This window comes from Salvelinus sp. IW2-2015, linkage group LG17 (genome assembly GCF_002910315.2).
Source record: "Salvelinus sp. IW2-2015 linkage group LG17, ASM291031v2, whole genome shotgun sequence".
Lineage (NCBI taxonomy): Eukaryota > Metazoa > Chordata > Actinopteri > Salmoniformes > Salmonidae > Salvelinus > Salvelinus sp. IW2-2015.
The window spans coordinates 1,247,808-1,261,718 of NC_036857.1; the positions used below are offsets into that span (position 1 = coordinate 1,247,808).

General features: G+C 41.7%; 2 long non-coding RNA genes across 3 annotated transcripts in view; one reads left to right on the forward strand and one right to left on the reverse strand.

Annotated features, from left to right (window-relative positions):
• Nucleotides 1-11,850: 11,850 nt before the first annotated feature.
• On the reverse strand, nt 11,851-13,892 carry LOC139029022 (uncharacterized). Its single transcript, XR_011481238.1, has 2 exons — nt 13,836-13,892; nt 11,851-13,259 (listed from the first exon to the last, which is right to left on the reverse strand). It is a non-coding gene; the product is annotated as an uncharacterized lncRNA (long non-coding RNA).
• LOC139029021 (uncharacterized) overlaps nt 13,206-13,911 on the forward strand; it is a 1,820-nt gene continuing 1,114 nt past the window's right edge. The window contains exons 1-2 of one of the 2 annotated variants that reach the window (XR_011481233.1): nt 13,206-13,239; nt 13,785-13,885. This is a non-coding gene — a long non-coding RNA (uncharacterized lncRNA). Of the gene's footprint in view, nt 13,240-13,676; nt 13,753-13,784; nt 13,886-13,911 lie in introns of those variants that run through there. The other variant, XR_011481234.1, reaches the window with a different exon arrangement.

The window sequence follows — 13,911 nt, forward strand, 5'->3', positions numbered from 1 at the left end:
AACCGTCAGGGGGAAAACACAGACCCTGTCTGTCATCATCCCCGTCAAGGGGGAAAACACACCCTGTTGTCAATCATCCCCGTCAAGGGGAAAACACACCTGTCTGTCATCATAAGCTCAAGGGAAAGATTATGAAGGAATGAAGGTGAATAATGCCCGCCAACATTGCCTCCTCCAATAGGCCAGCATTGCCCTTTCCAATAGGCCAGCATTGCCCTCCTCCAATAGGCCAGCATTGCCCTCCTCCATAGGCCAACATTGCCCTCCTCCAATAGGCCAACATGCCTCCTCCAATAGGCCAGCATTGCCCTCCTCCAATAGCCAGCAATTGCCCTCCTCCAATAGGCCAGCATTGCCCTCCTCCAATAGGCCAACATTGCCTTCCTCCAATAGGCCAATTGCCCTCCTCAATAGGCCAACATTGCCCTCCTCCAATAGGCCAGCATTGCCCTCCTCCAATAGGCAAGCTTGCCCTCTCCATAGGCCAGCATTGCCCTCCTCCAATAGGCCAAGATTGCCCTCCTCCAATAGGCCACATTGCCCTCCTCCAATAGGCCAGCATTGCCCTCCTCCAATAGGCCACATTGCCCTCCTCCAATAGGCATTGCCTCCTCCAATAGGCCAACATTGCCTCTCCATAGCAATTGCCTCCTCATAGGCCAGCATTGCCTCCTCCAATAGGCCAACATTGCCCTCCTCCAATAGGCCAGCATTGCCCTCCTCCAATAGGCCAATTGCCCTCCTCCAATAGGCCACATTGCTCCTACAATAGGCAACATTGCCCTCCTCCAATAGGCCAGCATTGCCTCCTCCAATAGGCCAACATTGCCCTCCCTCTCAATAGGCCAGATTGCCCTTCCTCAATAGGCCAACATTGCCCTCCTCCAATAGGCCAACATTGCCCTCCTCCAATAGGCCAGCATTGCCCTCCTCCAATAGGCAACATTGCCCTCCTCCAATAGGCCAATTGCCTCCTCCAATAGGCAAACTTGCCCTCCTCAATAGGCCAGCATTGCCTCCTCCAGTAGGCCAGCATTGCCTCCTCAATAGGCCAACATTGCCTCCTCCAATAGGCCAATTGCCCTCCTCCATAACTCGTAGGCTACAACCACACTAAAAATATCTCAGAGAAAGACTCGAACAACTGATTAATGTTATGACTCAGAGGCAGATCAGTTGTCCAGAAAGTATAAAATAGAGTTGATTAACATTGATAACCAACGCTGCCAAACACAGCGACCAGTGGCGCCCACATATTTAATGACAAAGATATGTGAAAACATCTGAGTCGTTAGAAAACATGCCAAGTCATGCTGGTTTTATCTTGTTTTTCTAGAGAAGCATTTTTTTTTTTTTGCAGAAGGCTCTTCACCTTTCAGAATCTCTTTGGCTAACCCTCAGTGATGATGACCCTGTTTGGTTAAAAAACAAACTGTAAAAGCTGCTCTTGAAAACAGGTCATTACCAGTATTTGACTCATGATGATTTTCCTTCCTTAAACTGTCTTCCTTCCAGTATTTGTTTTAAGAAGTCTCCATGGTAACAATATGCCACACATTACTGATATGTATTTTTGGGGGGAAGAAAACAAATATATTTTCTCTCTGTTAGAGATGCATGGTAATAACCACCCTGACATATGTGAATAGCAAACAAAGATGACAACGATGACATTGAGGAAAACGTGTGAAAGAATGTTATTGCAGTGTACAACATATCTCATCAAAAATGAATATTATAATTGCTTTTATCTCAGTAAGGTGTAATTAGGAAGACATGTTAAAACAAAGTGATGATGTTTTTTTAATGTCTGGCAGGTTTATTGTATCTGACATTTTATTGCTCAAAAAAGGATGAAGTATTAGCTTTGCTCTTTAGCTTTTCTCCGCTGTATTCATTCTTCAACCTTTATCCTTACCTTTACCTTTACCTTTACCTTTATCTCTATCTTTACCTTTATCCTTACCTTTATCCTTATCTTTACCTTTATCTTTACCTTTATCTTTACCTTTACCTTTATCTTTACCTTTATATTTATCTTTACCTTTACCTTTATCTTTACCTTTATCTTTACCTTTATCTTTACTTTTACCTTTACCTTTACCTTTATTTTTACCTTTACCTTTATCTCTATCTTTACCTTTACCTTTATCTCTATCTTTACCTTTACCTTGATCTACTTGAGTTAGTAGCAGAAACTTGGATTGTGGATTTGATGTTTTAGTGGAATAATAATGAATTAGCAGTCAACATAGATAACATTGATAGACTCTCCAGTTTCAATTCATTCTCTACTGTGTCAGTATGAAACCCGACCCGACCCGACCCGACCCGACCCCAAGTAAACGAAGCGATACAATTTTAGATGCCTTTTTTTTCGTATTCACGAGCTTTTTGAAAACTTAAGCCCAAAGTTATAAAACTATAACAGGTGCTCTTATGTGTGTCCCGTGAGTTATGTTTGTAGGATGGACAACGCTAAAAGATAGATAGATTCTGCCTGGAGAGTACAAGGACTAAACATTACGGTATGAATATCATCCTCTTGGTTTGCAACTTGTCTCAAACCCCTTGACTTTGTCTGTTTGAGTACTGAGCCCAGTCCACAGGCATCTATTAGTGAATACGTAGTTTCAATTATAAGTCAAGTAGACATTTTTTTTTAAAGAAATACAAACGTAAGGAAAATAAAACGCACGGCTGCTTTTAGCTATGGTTGCCCAGCGACTGTAGAGCACTAGAACATTTCAGTAGTTCCGATTTGAAGTGTTTCCCTTCCTCTCCTCTACTCATCCTCACTCAGCTGCTTCCTAGATTCAAGAGAAAAGAGTCTATCTAAAAAAAAAAAAAAAAGGACAATATCCAGAACAGACAAGTCACCAGCCTGCTCTTTGACATTCAAAGCATGGGACGCCTGACTGGGATATTTCTTAGTCGTTTTTGTTGTTGTTGTCATATGCTATATTACTTTCTGTTTGTTATAACAGGACCTCGAAACAACACAACACATCACCTCATTTTGTTATTTTTTTTTTCTTACCAAAACCCGGAGAGAGGAAACTACATCTTGCACAAATGCTCATTAAAATCCATGTTGTATTACTTGGATTTAAGTTCATGTTTGTTTGGCTGTTACAAATAGTGCCACTGCCAACCAATGCTTGTGAGGTAATAAGTGCAGGTATGTTCAAGTTGACACCTACCAGTCTATCCCTGGAAAATCATCCTCTAGGCTGATACATTGTCTAAACTATGAACATTTAATGATTGATCATGATACATGCGATTCTTACATTTTAAAGAGTTTGACTGTTTCTTACAGAGGAAATTGGATATAAATATTGACATGAAATGTTTAAAAAAAAGAAAGGTTATGCCTAAAACATAGCCATGCTCTTTTAAAATCTATACTTGATATAAAAAGGCTATGTTCAATTCCAGACAAAATTGTAGGATTCAAATGTAGCATTTATCTTTTTATTAATTTATTGATAAAACAAATTAAAAGTAATTAGCATTGACTTTGTCCTCTCTGGGTTTCTGTGAGCTAATCTGAATTCTAGCACTTTCAACCTTTTAAAAAAAAAAAWAYTTTTTTTTTTCTTTTAACATTTCATCTTATATGTTGACATGTTTTTTTCATTTGTATTTGATCCTGTATATGTATGTGCCATTAGTTTGATGTGTAGATTTGATCAACCTTTGTGTATTTTTCTCCAAAAGAATAACAGTATTTTTGATAAGYCTTTTCACTAATACCTTCTTTCATGTGCCCCCACTCCCCCCTCAGCCCGTTGGGTAACCAGCGTTGCCTTCTCTATTGAAATTGTATCTAACCCAACAACAAATATATTCTACAACTGAGTATCTGTAACAGAGAGCATGGTGAACGGTATACATCGTTGTCCCTAGGACATCTCATTCATCATCTGGAGCAGAAGGACTACCAGATCCACCTCTTCTTCAAGGTAAAACAAGAGCAGGTCCTGTTCTCCGTCAGATGTGACATAGTTCCATTTAACAGCACATTATCTGGGGAACCCAGTTTGAAAGCACTTTTTATTTAGCACCCATGTTCATAAGAACTGACTGATGCGTGACTGAAAAAGGGTTGTACTACTGCCTAGTAGCTAGAAAAACACTTGTTGCTTCTAGACAGATTCAGGCAGTCTTGAAATTAATATTGTACAACACTCTGTATTGYCCATGCTGTGCCAAGACAGGGCTTGCTATAGAGAAGGCAAGTAAGTCTCCATCTGCCCCAGTTTACAGTAGACTTCACCTCACACATAACAGTCTACAGTAGACCTCACCCACACATAACAGTTTACAGTAGACTTCACCCCACACATAACAGTTTACAGTAGACCTCACCCCACACATAACAGTTTACAGTAGACTTCACCCCACACGTAAAAGTTTACAGTAGACCTCACCCCACACATAACAGTTTACAGTAGAGGTGATAGAAATGCTAATAATTCATTGGTGGAAGAAAACTAAAGTACTTGTTGGAGGCAACAGTAAATGCTACATTTTGCAGAGCTAACCTTGGGAAGTGGCCTTTTCAGGAGTATTTTAGCAGTACCTCAGTATCCTCAGGATGACCTAATCATGAGTCCATCCCACTCGTTTTTGGAGAGATACCTCTGCTCTACCCCTGAGAGGGCCTACCTCTGACAGTGGTGTTATGATTCAACGCATCAGGTCATTGGTTAATGAACGGCTGTGGAAGTAATGTCTGGCCTTCAGTTTTGACTGAGTGCGGAGCGGATGTTTTCGTTACAGCGACCCGTTGGTTCATTGCCTCGCCTGCACCTACCAGAGATGCACTTGTCCTCACCGTTCCTCTGTTAGTAGGTGAACAACACAGAATTTAAGGGAATTATTTGATACATTTTAAGTCAGAAAACCAATTGGATTTTATGAATGCTTTTTTTTTTTTTTTTTTCTAGTGAGAAACTGGGTACTGTCTGGTGAAGACAAAATCCACATGTAGTTTTATATATTTTTTAGCTTAATGTAAGTCTTGCATTCTAAGCTTTTTGTGTATCTGTTTAGTGACATAGACATTTATTTTTTAGTACTTGCTTATTACAGCCAACTCTGGAAAAAAAGGTGAACAAAACAAAAATGGAATATTTGCATTCATCCTTACACTATTTTATATAGCATGGAGTTTATCAACTACAGGGGGAATTGTATAAAAATATTCTTCAGAGAAAAACGTAGCTTTTTTTTTTGTTTGTTACATATCTCACATGCAATCAGTTGCTGCAATGTAAAGTGACAGATTTGTCTATTGTCTGATCCAAAGAGACGACATAACAGCAAACCTCTTTACTTATTGTACAGTACATTGTACCTTTGACTTGTCATGTGTTATGTTGAAATTATTAAAAGACAAATTCACGGTTTCATGCGTTTTTTTACTCCTTTGTCTTTTGAAAGGAGGATGGTTAGAACACAGAACAGTTGGAGGGTATTGGTTAGAACAGACGAACAGTTTTGGAGTATGGTTAAGATCCATCAGATAGTTGTGGGATTGGTTAGACACAGAACAGACTCATTCTGGAAAGGAGATGGTTAGGACACAGAACAGACTCATGCTGGAAATGGAGGATGGTTGACAACAGAACAGACTCATGCTGGAAAGGAGGATGGTTAACACAGAACAGACTCATGCTGGAAAGGAGGATGGTTTAACACAGAACAGACTCATGCTGGAAAGGAGGATGGTTTAGGACACAGAACAGACTCATGCTGGAAAGGAGGATGGTTAGACACAGAACAGACTCATGCTGGAAAGGAGGATGGTTAGAACACAGAAACAGACTCATGCTGGAAAGGAGGATGTTAGACAAGAACAGACTCATGCTGGAAAGGAGGATGTTAGGACACAGACAGACTCATGCTGGAAAGGAGGATGGTTAGAACACAGAACAGACTCATGCTGAAAGGAGGATGGTTAGGACAGAACAGACTCATGCTGGAAAGGAGGATGGTTAGAACACAGAACAGCTCAAGCTGGAAGGAGGATGGTTAGAAACAAGAACAGACTCATGCTGGAAGGAGGATGGTTAGAACACAGAACAGACTCATGCTGGAAAGGAGGATGGTTAGGACACAGAACAGACTCATGGCTGGAAAGGATGGATGGTTTAGGACACAGAACAGACTCATGCTGGAAAGGAGGATGGTTAGAAAGCATACAGACTCATGCTGGAAAGGAGGATGGTTAAGAACACAGAACAGACTCATGCTGGAAAGGAGGATGTTAGGACACAGAACAGACTCATGCTGGAAAGGAGGATGGTTAGAACACAAACAGACTCATGTCTGGAAAGTGAGGATTGGTAGACACAGAACAGACTCAGTGCTGGAAAGGAGGATGTTAGAACACAGACAGACTCATGCTGGAAAGGAGGATGGTTTAGAACACAGAACAGATCATGCTGGAAAGGAGGCATGGTTAGACACAGAACAGACTCATGCTGGAAAGAGGAGGATGGTTAGGTGACACAGAACAGACTCATGCTGGAAAGGAGGTGGTTTAGAAGCAACAGAACAGACTCATGCTGGAAAGGAGGGATGGTTAGACACAGAACAGACTCATGCTGGAAAGGAGGATGGTTAGGACACAGAACAGACTCATTCTGGAAAGGAGGTATGGTTAGAACACAGAAACATCTATGCTGGAAAGGAGGTCAGTTAGGACACAGAACAGACTCATCTGGAAGGGGGATGGTTAGAACACAGAACAGACTTATCGGAAAGGAGGATGGTTAGAACACAGAACAGATCTCTTGCTGGAAAGGAGGTATTGGTAGGACACAGAACACATATGCTGGAAGAGAGTGATGGTTAGGACACAGAAACAGACTTGCTGGAAAGAAGATGGATGGTTAGAACACAGAACAGACTCATGCTTGCTGGAAAGGAGGATGGTTAGAACACATAACAGACTCATCTTGGAAGGCTAGGTTTAGAAACAGAACAGACTCGCTGGAAGGAGGATGGTTATGAAGCACAGAGAACAGAACTCAGTGCTGGAAAGAGGTGGTTTGAAACACAGAACATACTCATGCTGAAAGGAGGATGGTTAGGACACAGACAGACTCATGCTGGAAAGGAGGATGGTTAGTAACACAGAAACAGACTCATGCTGGAAGGAGGATGGTTAGAACACAGAACAGACTCATGCTGTGAAAGGAGGATGTTGATAGCACGAGACAGACTCATGCTGGAAAGGAGAGATGGTTAGGACACAGAACAGACTCATTGCTGGAAAGGAGGATGGTTAGACACGAACAGACTCATGCTGGAAGGAGGATGGTTAGGAACAGAACAGACTCATGCTGGCAAAGGAGGATGGTTAGAACACAGAACAGACTTCATGCTGGAAAGGAGGTGTGTTAGGAACACAGAACAGACCATGCTGGAAAGGAGGATGGTTAGAACACAGAACAGACTCATGCTGGAAAGGAGGCATGGTTAGAACACAGAAACAGACTCATGCTGGAAAAGAAGGATGGTTAAAACACAGAAAAGTTGGAAATGGACTAAAACGACTCATGCTGAAAAAGGCAGTGTACACAGAGCCTTTCAGAAAGTATTCAGACCTCTGGACATTTTCCACATGTTGTGTTACTAGTCCTGAATTTAAAATGAGATGTTATGTACATCTGATCTACACATAATACCAATAATGTCAAAGGAGATTATATTTTTAGAATGTTTTTTTACACATGAATCTCAAAATGAAAATCATAACGTGACTTGTTAAACACATTTTATTTGCTCTAATTTAGGTCATAACACAGCGGTTGAATTCACTCAAGACATTTCAGATTTTCATTTTTATCGCTGAACTATTTAGGCCATAACACAGCAGTTGAATTCACTCAAGACATTTCAGATTTTCATTTTTTAAATTCATTTGTAAAAATGCATGTGTGCAATAATAGGTTTAACATGATGTTGTATTTGTATATATTATGTATCGCCATTAGCTGTTGTCCAAGACAAACAGCTACTCTTCCTGGGGTCCAGCAAAGTTAAGGCAGTTATACAATTTTAAAAACATTTTACACACATTCATAACAATATTTCACAACACACTAAGTGTGTTCCCTCAGGCCCCTACTCCACTACCACATCTACAAACACAAATCCGTGTGTGTGTGTGTGTGTGTGTGTGTGTGTGTGTGTGTGTGTGTGTGGTTTTGTGTGTGTGTGTGTGTTTGTGTGTGTGTGTGTGTGTTGTGTGTGTGTGTGTGTGTGTGTGTGTGTCTTAAGCTGTATTTTACCTGCTTTGTAAATCTATTCTACTGCTGCATCAGTTACCTGATGTGAAATAGAGTTCCATGTAGTCATGGCCTCTACAGTGTACGGTGTGCCTCCCATAGTCTGTTCTGGACTTGAGGACTGTGAAGAGACCTCTGATGACATGTCTTGTGGGGTATGCTTGTGTGTAGTCATTTTAACAGACACTCTCAGCAATTCAGCACCTCACATAAATACAAGTAGTGATAAATTCAATCGCTCCTCTACTTTGAGCCAGGAGAGATTGACATGCATATTATTATTGTTTTGCGCTCTGTGTACACAAGGGCCAGCCGTGCTGCCCTGTTCTGAGCCAATTGCAAATTTGTGGCACGCCTGATCAGGTGCGACAAAACTAGAGCCGGTAGGACCTGCCTTGTTTGACAGTGTCTGTTAATAAAGCAGTTCTTATTATGACAGACTTCTAGCTGCTGTTGTATCAATATGTTGTTGACCTGACAGTTTACAATCGAGGGTTACTCCAAGCAGTTTAGTCACCTCAACTTGCTAAATTTCCACATTATTTATTACAAGATTTAGTTGAGGTTTAGGGTTTAGTGAATGATTTGTCCCAAATACAATGTTTTTTGTTTTTTAAATATTTAGGACTAACTTATTCCTTGCCACCCATTATGAAACTAACTGCGGCTCTTTGTTAAGCATTGCAGTAGTAACTGAATGACTACCTCATCTCTGTACCCCACACATACAACTATCTGTAAGGTCCCTCAGTCGAGCATTGAATTTCAGGCCAATGGTGACTTTAAAACAGTTAGAGTTTAATGGCTGTGACAGGAGAAAACTGAGGAATACTAACATAAATGACAGAGTGAAAAGAAGGAACAAATATTCCAAGACATGTATCTTGTTTGCAACAAGGCACTAAAGTTAAACTGCAAAAAATGTGGCAAAGAAATGAACAATGTTCTGAATACAAAGCGTTATGTTTGGGGCAAATCCAAACACAACACGTCACTGAGTACCACTTTTCATATTTTCAAGTATGGTGGTGGCTGCATCATGTTATGGGTTTGCTTGTCATCGTCAAGGACTCAAGGACTCGGAATAGAGCTAAGCACAGGCAAAATCCTAGAGGAAAACCTGGTTCAGTCTGCTTTCCAACAGACACTGGGAGACAAATTCAGCTTTCAGCAGGAAAATAACATACAACACAAGGCCAAATATACACTGGAGTTACTTACCAAGATGACATTGAGTGGGGTAGTTCGTTTTTGACTTAAATTGAAAATCTATGGCAAGACTTGAAAATGGCTGTCTAGCAATGATCTACAACCAACTTGACAAAACGTTAAGATTTTTTTTCAAGAATAATGTGCAAATATTGTACAATCCAGGTGTGCAAAGCTCTTCGAGACTTACCCAGAAAGACTCACAGCTGTAATCATTGGCAAAGGTGCTTCTGCAAGGTATTGACTCAGGAGTGTGAATACTTATGTAAATGAGATATTTCTGTATTTACATTTGCAAACATTTCTAAATACATGTTTTCAGTTTGTCATTATGAGGTATATTGAGAAAAAGTATATTTGATCAATTTTCAATTCAGGCTGTGACACAACAAAATGTGGAATAATGGGTATGAATACTTTTTGAAGGCAGTGTACATTCCTAGAGATCACTACACCACACTGCTCCACACTGATGACTTGACAGACTGGACACCGCTACGGGTCTTGTTACTCGAGTCAAGCCATTGAACACCCTAATTACAGTATGATGTCATACAGATACTATATGCAGCTAACCTACATGTAAACTCAGCAAAAAAAAAGAAACGTCCCTTTTTCAGGACCCTGTCTTTCAAAGATAATTCGTAAAAAATCCAGATAACTTCACAGCTCTTCATTGTAAAGGGTTTAAACACTGTTTCCCATGCTTGTTCAATGAACCATAAACAATTAATGAACATGCACCTGTGGAGCAGTCGTTAAGACACTAACAGCTTACAGACGGTCGGCAATTACGGTCACAGTTATGAAAACTTAGGACACTAAAGAGGCCCTTCTACTGACTCTGAAAACACCAAAAGAAAGATGCCGAGGGTCCCTGCTCATCTGTGTGAACGTGCCTTAGGCATGCTGCAAGGAGGCATGAAGACTGCAGATGTGGCCCGGGCAATAAATTGCAATGCCCGTACTGTGAGACGCCTAAGACAGCGCTACAGGGAGACATGACGGACAGCTGATCGTCCTCGCAGTGGCAGACCACGTGTAACAACACCTGCACAGGATCGGTACATCCGAACATCACACCTGCGGGACAGGTACAGGATGGCAACAACAAATGCCCGAGTTACACCAGGAACGCACAATCCCTACATTAGTGCTCAGACTGTCTGCAATAGGCTGAGAGAGGCTGGACTGAGGGCTTGTAGGCCTGTGTAAGGCAGGTCCTCACCAAACATCACCGGCAACAACGTCGCCTATGGGCACAACCCCACCATCGCTGGACCAGACAGGACTTGCAAAAAGTGCTCTTCACTGACGAGTTGTGGTTTTGTCTCACCAGGGTGATGGTCGGATTCACGTTTATAGTCGAAGGAATGAACGTTACACCGAGGCCTGTACTGTGGAGCGGGATCGAATTGGAGGTGGAGGGTCCGTCATGGTCTGGAGCGGTGTGTCACAGCATCATCAGACTGAGCTTGTTGTCATTACAGGCAATCTCAACGCTGTGCGTTACAGGGAAGACATCCTCCTCATGCGGTACCCTTCCTGCAGGCTCATCCTGACATGACAATGCCACCATCCATACTGCTCGTTCCGTGTGTGATTTCCTGCTAGACAGGAATGTCAGTGTTCTGCCATGGCCAGCGAAGACCCCGGATCTCAATCCCATTGAGCACGTCTGGGACCTGTTGGATCGGAGGGTGTGGGCTAGGGCCATCCCCCCCAGAAACGTCCGGGAACTTGCAGGTGCCTTGGTGGAAGAGTGGGGTAATATCTCACAGCAAGAACTGGCAAATCTGGTGCAGTCCATGAGGAGGAGATGCACTGCAGTACTTAACGCAGCTGGTGGCCACACCGGATACCGACTGTTACCCCCCTCCCCCTTTGTTCAGAGACACGTTATTCCATTTCTGTTAGTCACATGTCTGTGGAACTTGTTCAGTTTATGTCTCAGTGGTTGAATCTTATGTTCATACAAATATTTACACACGTTAAGTTTGCTGAAAATAAAACGCAGTCGACAGTGAGACGACGTTTCTTTTTTGTTGTTGCGGAGTTTGTCTACCTACACGAATAGGACCACTCTCTATTACATTTACAGGATACAGACTGTGCTATAGATACAAAAAAATAGAAATTAAACTCCAAAATGGTTTTGATACACAAAGTGTCATCTGATACCAACCCTCAAGACACACAGCATAAAGACAACACCACAATGGCACTTCATCATTACTCTGGCTTTATCTAGTGAATGTGAAATGAACACGCAGAAAATCCCAGCAGACAACCATTCATGGCATAAATGAATACATAAAAAGGAGACTTATTCAAATTCCAACGAATCAGCACTTTAATTGTTTCATACATTATATAACTGGACATTCTGTAAAGAAAACAGGAAGAAAAATACAAGTTTCTTAAAAACCATGGTTTTGGCTAAAACAATGACATGATCTMTATACATACAGTCGAGAGCTCCACACAACAGGGGGGAAAAACCAATACGTGTTGCATTTACATACACAGTAGACAGTCATTCACACACATACACAGCTCATGTCAATCAAAAGCACATCTGTAGAAAGTCTCTCCTGGAATTTTGTTTGTTGGGCCCAGGTGAAGAAGTCTGTCTGTGGATCAGGAACACTTTCAGACACTAGCAGAGGGGAGGAAAAGGCTGCTAATGTGGAGGTGAAATGTGAGAGAGATGCAGAGAGAACCTGTTCAAGGGAGAGTGGAGACAGGGGGCAGAGAGAATTCATTCAGTGGTTCACTGTATTATCATTCACCCAGAACGGAGTAATTCCCTCTCAGCACCGGTTCCTTCTCCGTTCTCTTCCAGTGCAGTTCTATCCCAACACCCTCTGCTGTGCGAGATCGCACCTCTACCAGACTGTCTGTTTCTATGCTCTTTAAATCAGCAAAAAAAACTGGTGATAATCTAGTGGGGTAGTAATGTTGACCTGAAGGTTATGTTCTTGAAAGCTCAGCTCTCAAATTTATTTAAACATTTTCCTGGACTTATAAAAGTCCATGGATCATCATTTTTGGTGCAGGACTAGGCTTAATCTGGGCCTYGGAAACTGGCACTTAGAATAACGTTTTATAGCCTTCGTTTACACAGGCAACTCAATTCGGATATTTTTCTCTCTCACGAATTTCTCTTTTGACCAACCAGATCATCTTAGATTAAAATAAAAAATTGGACTGCTGGTGTAATCAGAGCCATAGAGTAAAATATGTCCAAGATAGAAAGGTCTTTAATGTTTTTAGTCCCCAACACCCCAATGGAACATTCTATCTGTTGTGTAGGGCCAGTGTTTCAACATGCAGGATCTTCAGCATTTCAGTCTCAACCTTCAGAGGAACTGCAGCTACAAGACGGTGTGAACCCTCGGTGAGAAAGTATAACTCTGGGTAATAGAGCCGGCGTTTACACAGGCAGGCCAATTCAGCTCTTTTGCCAATAATCGGCATTTTGACCAATCAGATGAGCTCTTTTGCCAATAATCGGCATTTTGACCAATCAGATGAGCTCTTTTGCCAATAAATTGTTTGAAAACATCAGAAGCGGGCTCCGTGTGTAAAGACAGCCAGAGAGAGTAAACCCAGTGAAGGACCAGCTCATTCCTATCCACTCAATCTAAAACACAGTGTCAACCTTGTACAGCACTGATTGGGCCTGTTGTTTATGGGAAACACAACAGTCCTTAATTTAGAGGTTGTTTATGGGAAACTGTACTCCATTTTAGAGGCCCAGGAACATTCTATCTGTTGTGGTAGGGCCAGTGTTTCCAACATGCAGGATCTTCAGCATTTCAAGTCTCAACTTCAGAGGAACTGCAGCTACACCGACGGTGTGGAACCCTCGTGAGAAAGTATAACTCTGGGTAATAGAGCCGGCGTTTACACAGGCAGGCCAATTCAGCTCTTTTGCCAATAATCGGCATTTTGACCAATCAGAATGAGCTTCTTTTTGCCAATAATCGCATTTTGACCATCATAGGAGCTCTTTTGAATAATCGGCATTTTGACCAATCAGATGATGCTCTTTTTGCCAATAATTGGTTGAAAACATCAAGAGCGGGCTCCGTGTGTAAAGACAGCAGAGAGAGTAAACCCAGTGAAGGACCAGCTCATTCTATCCACTCAATCTAAAAAACACAGTGTCAACCTTGTACAGCACTGATTGGGCCTGTTGTTTATGGGAAACACAACAGTCCTTAATTTAGAGGTTGTTTATGGGAACTGTACTCCATTTTAGAGGATGTTTATGGGAAACTGTACTCCATTTTAGAGGTTGTTTTCGGGAAAAACTGTACTCCATTTTAGAGGTTGTTTATGGGAAACTGTACTCCATTTTAGAGGTTGTTTATGGAACTGTATCGCATTC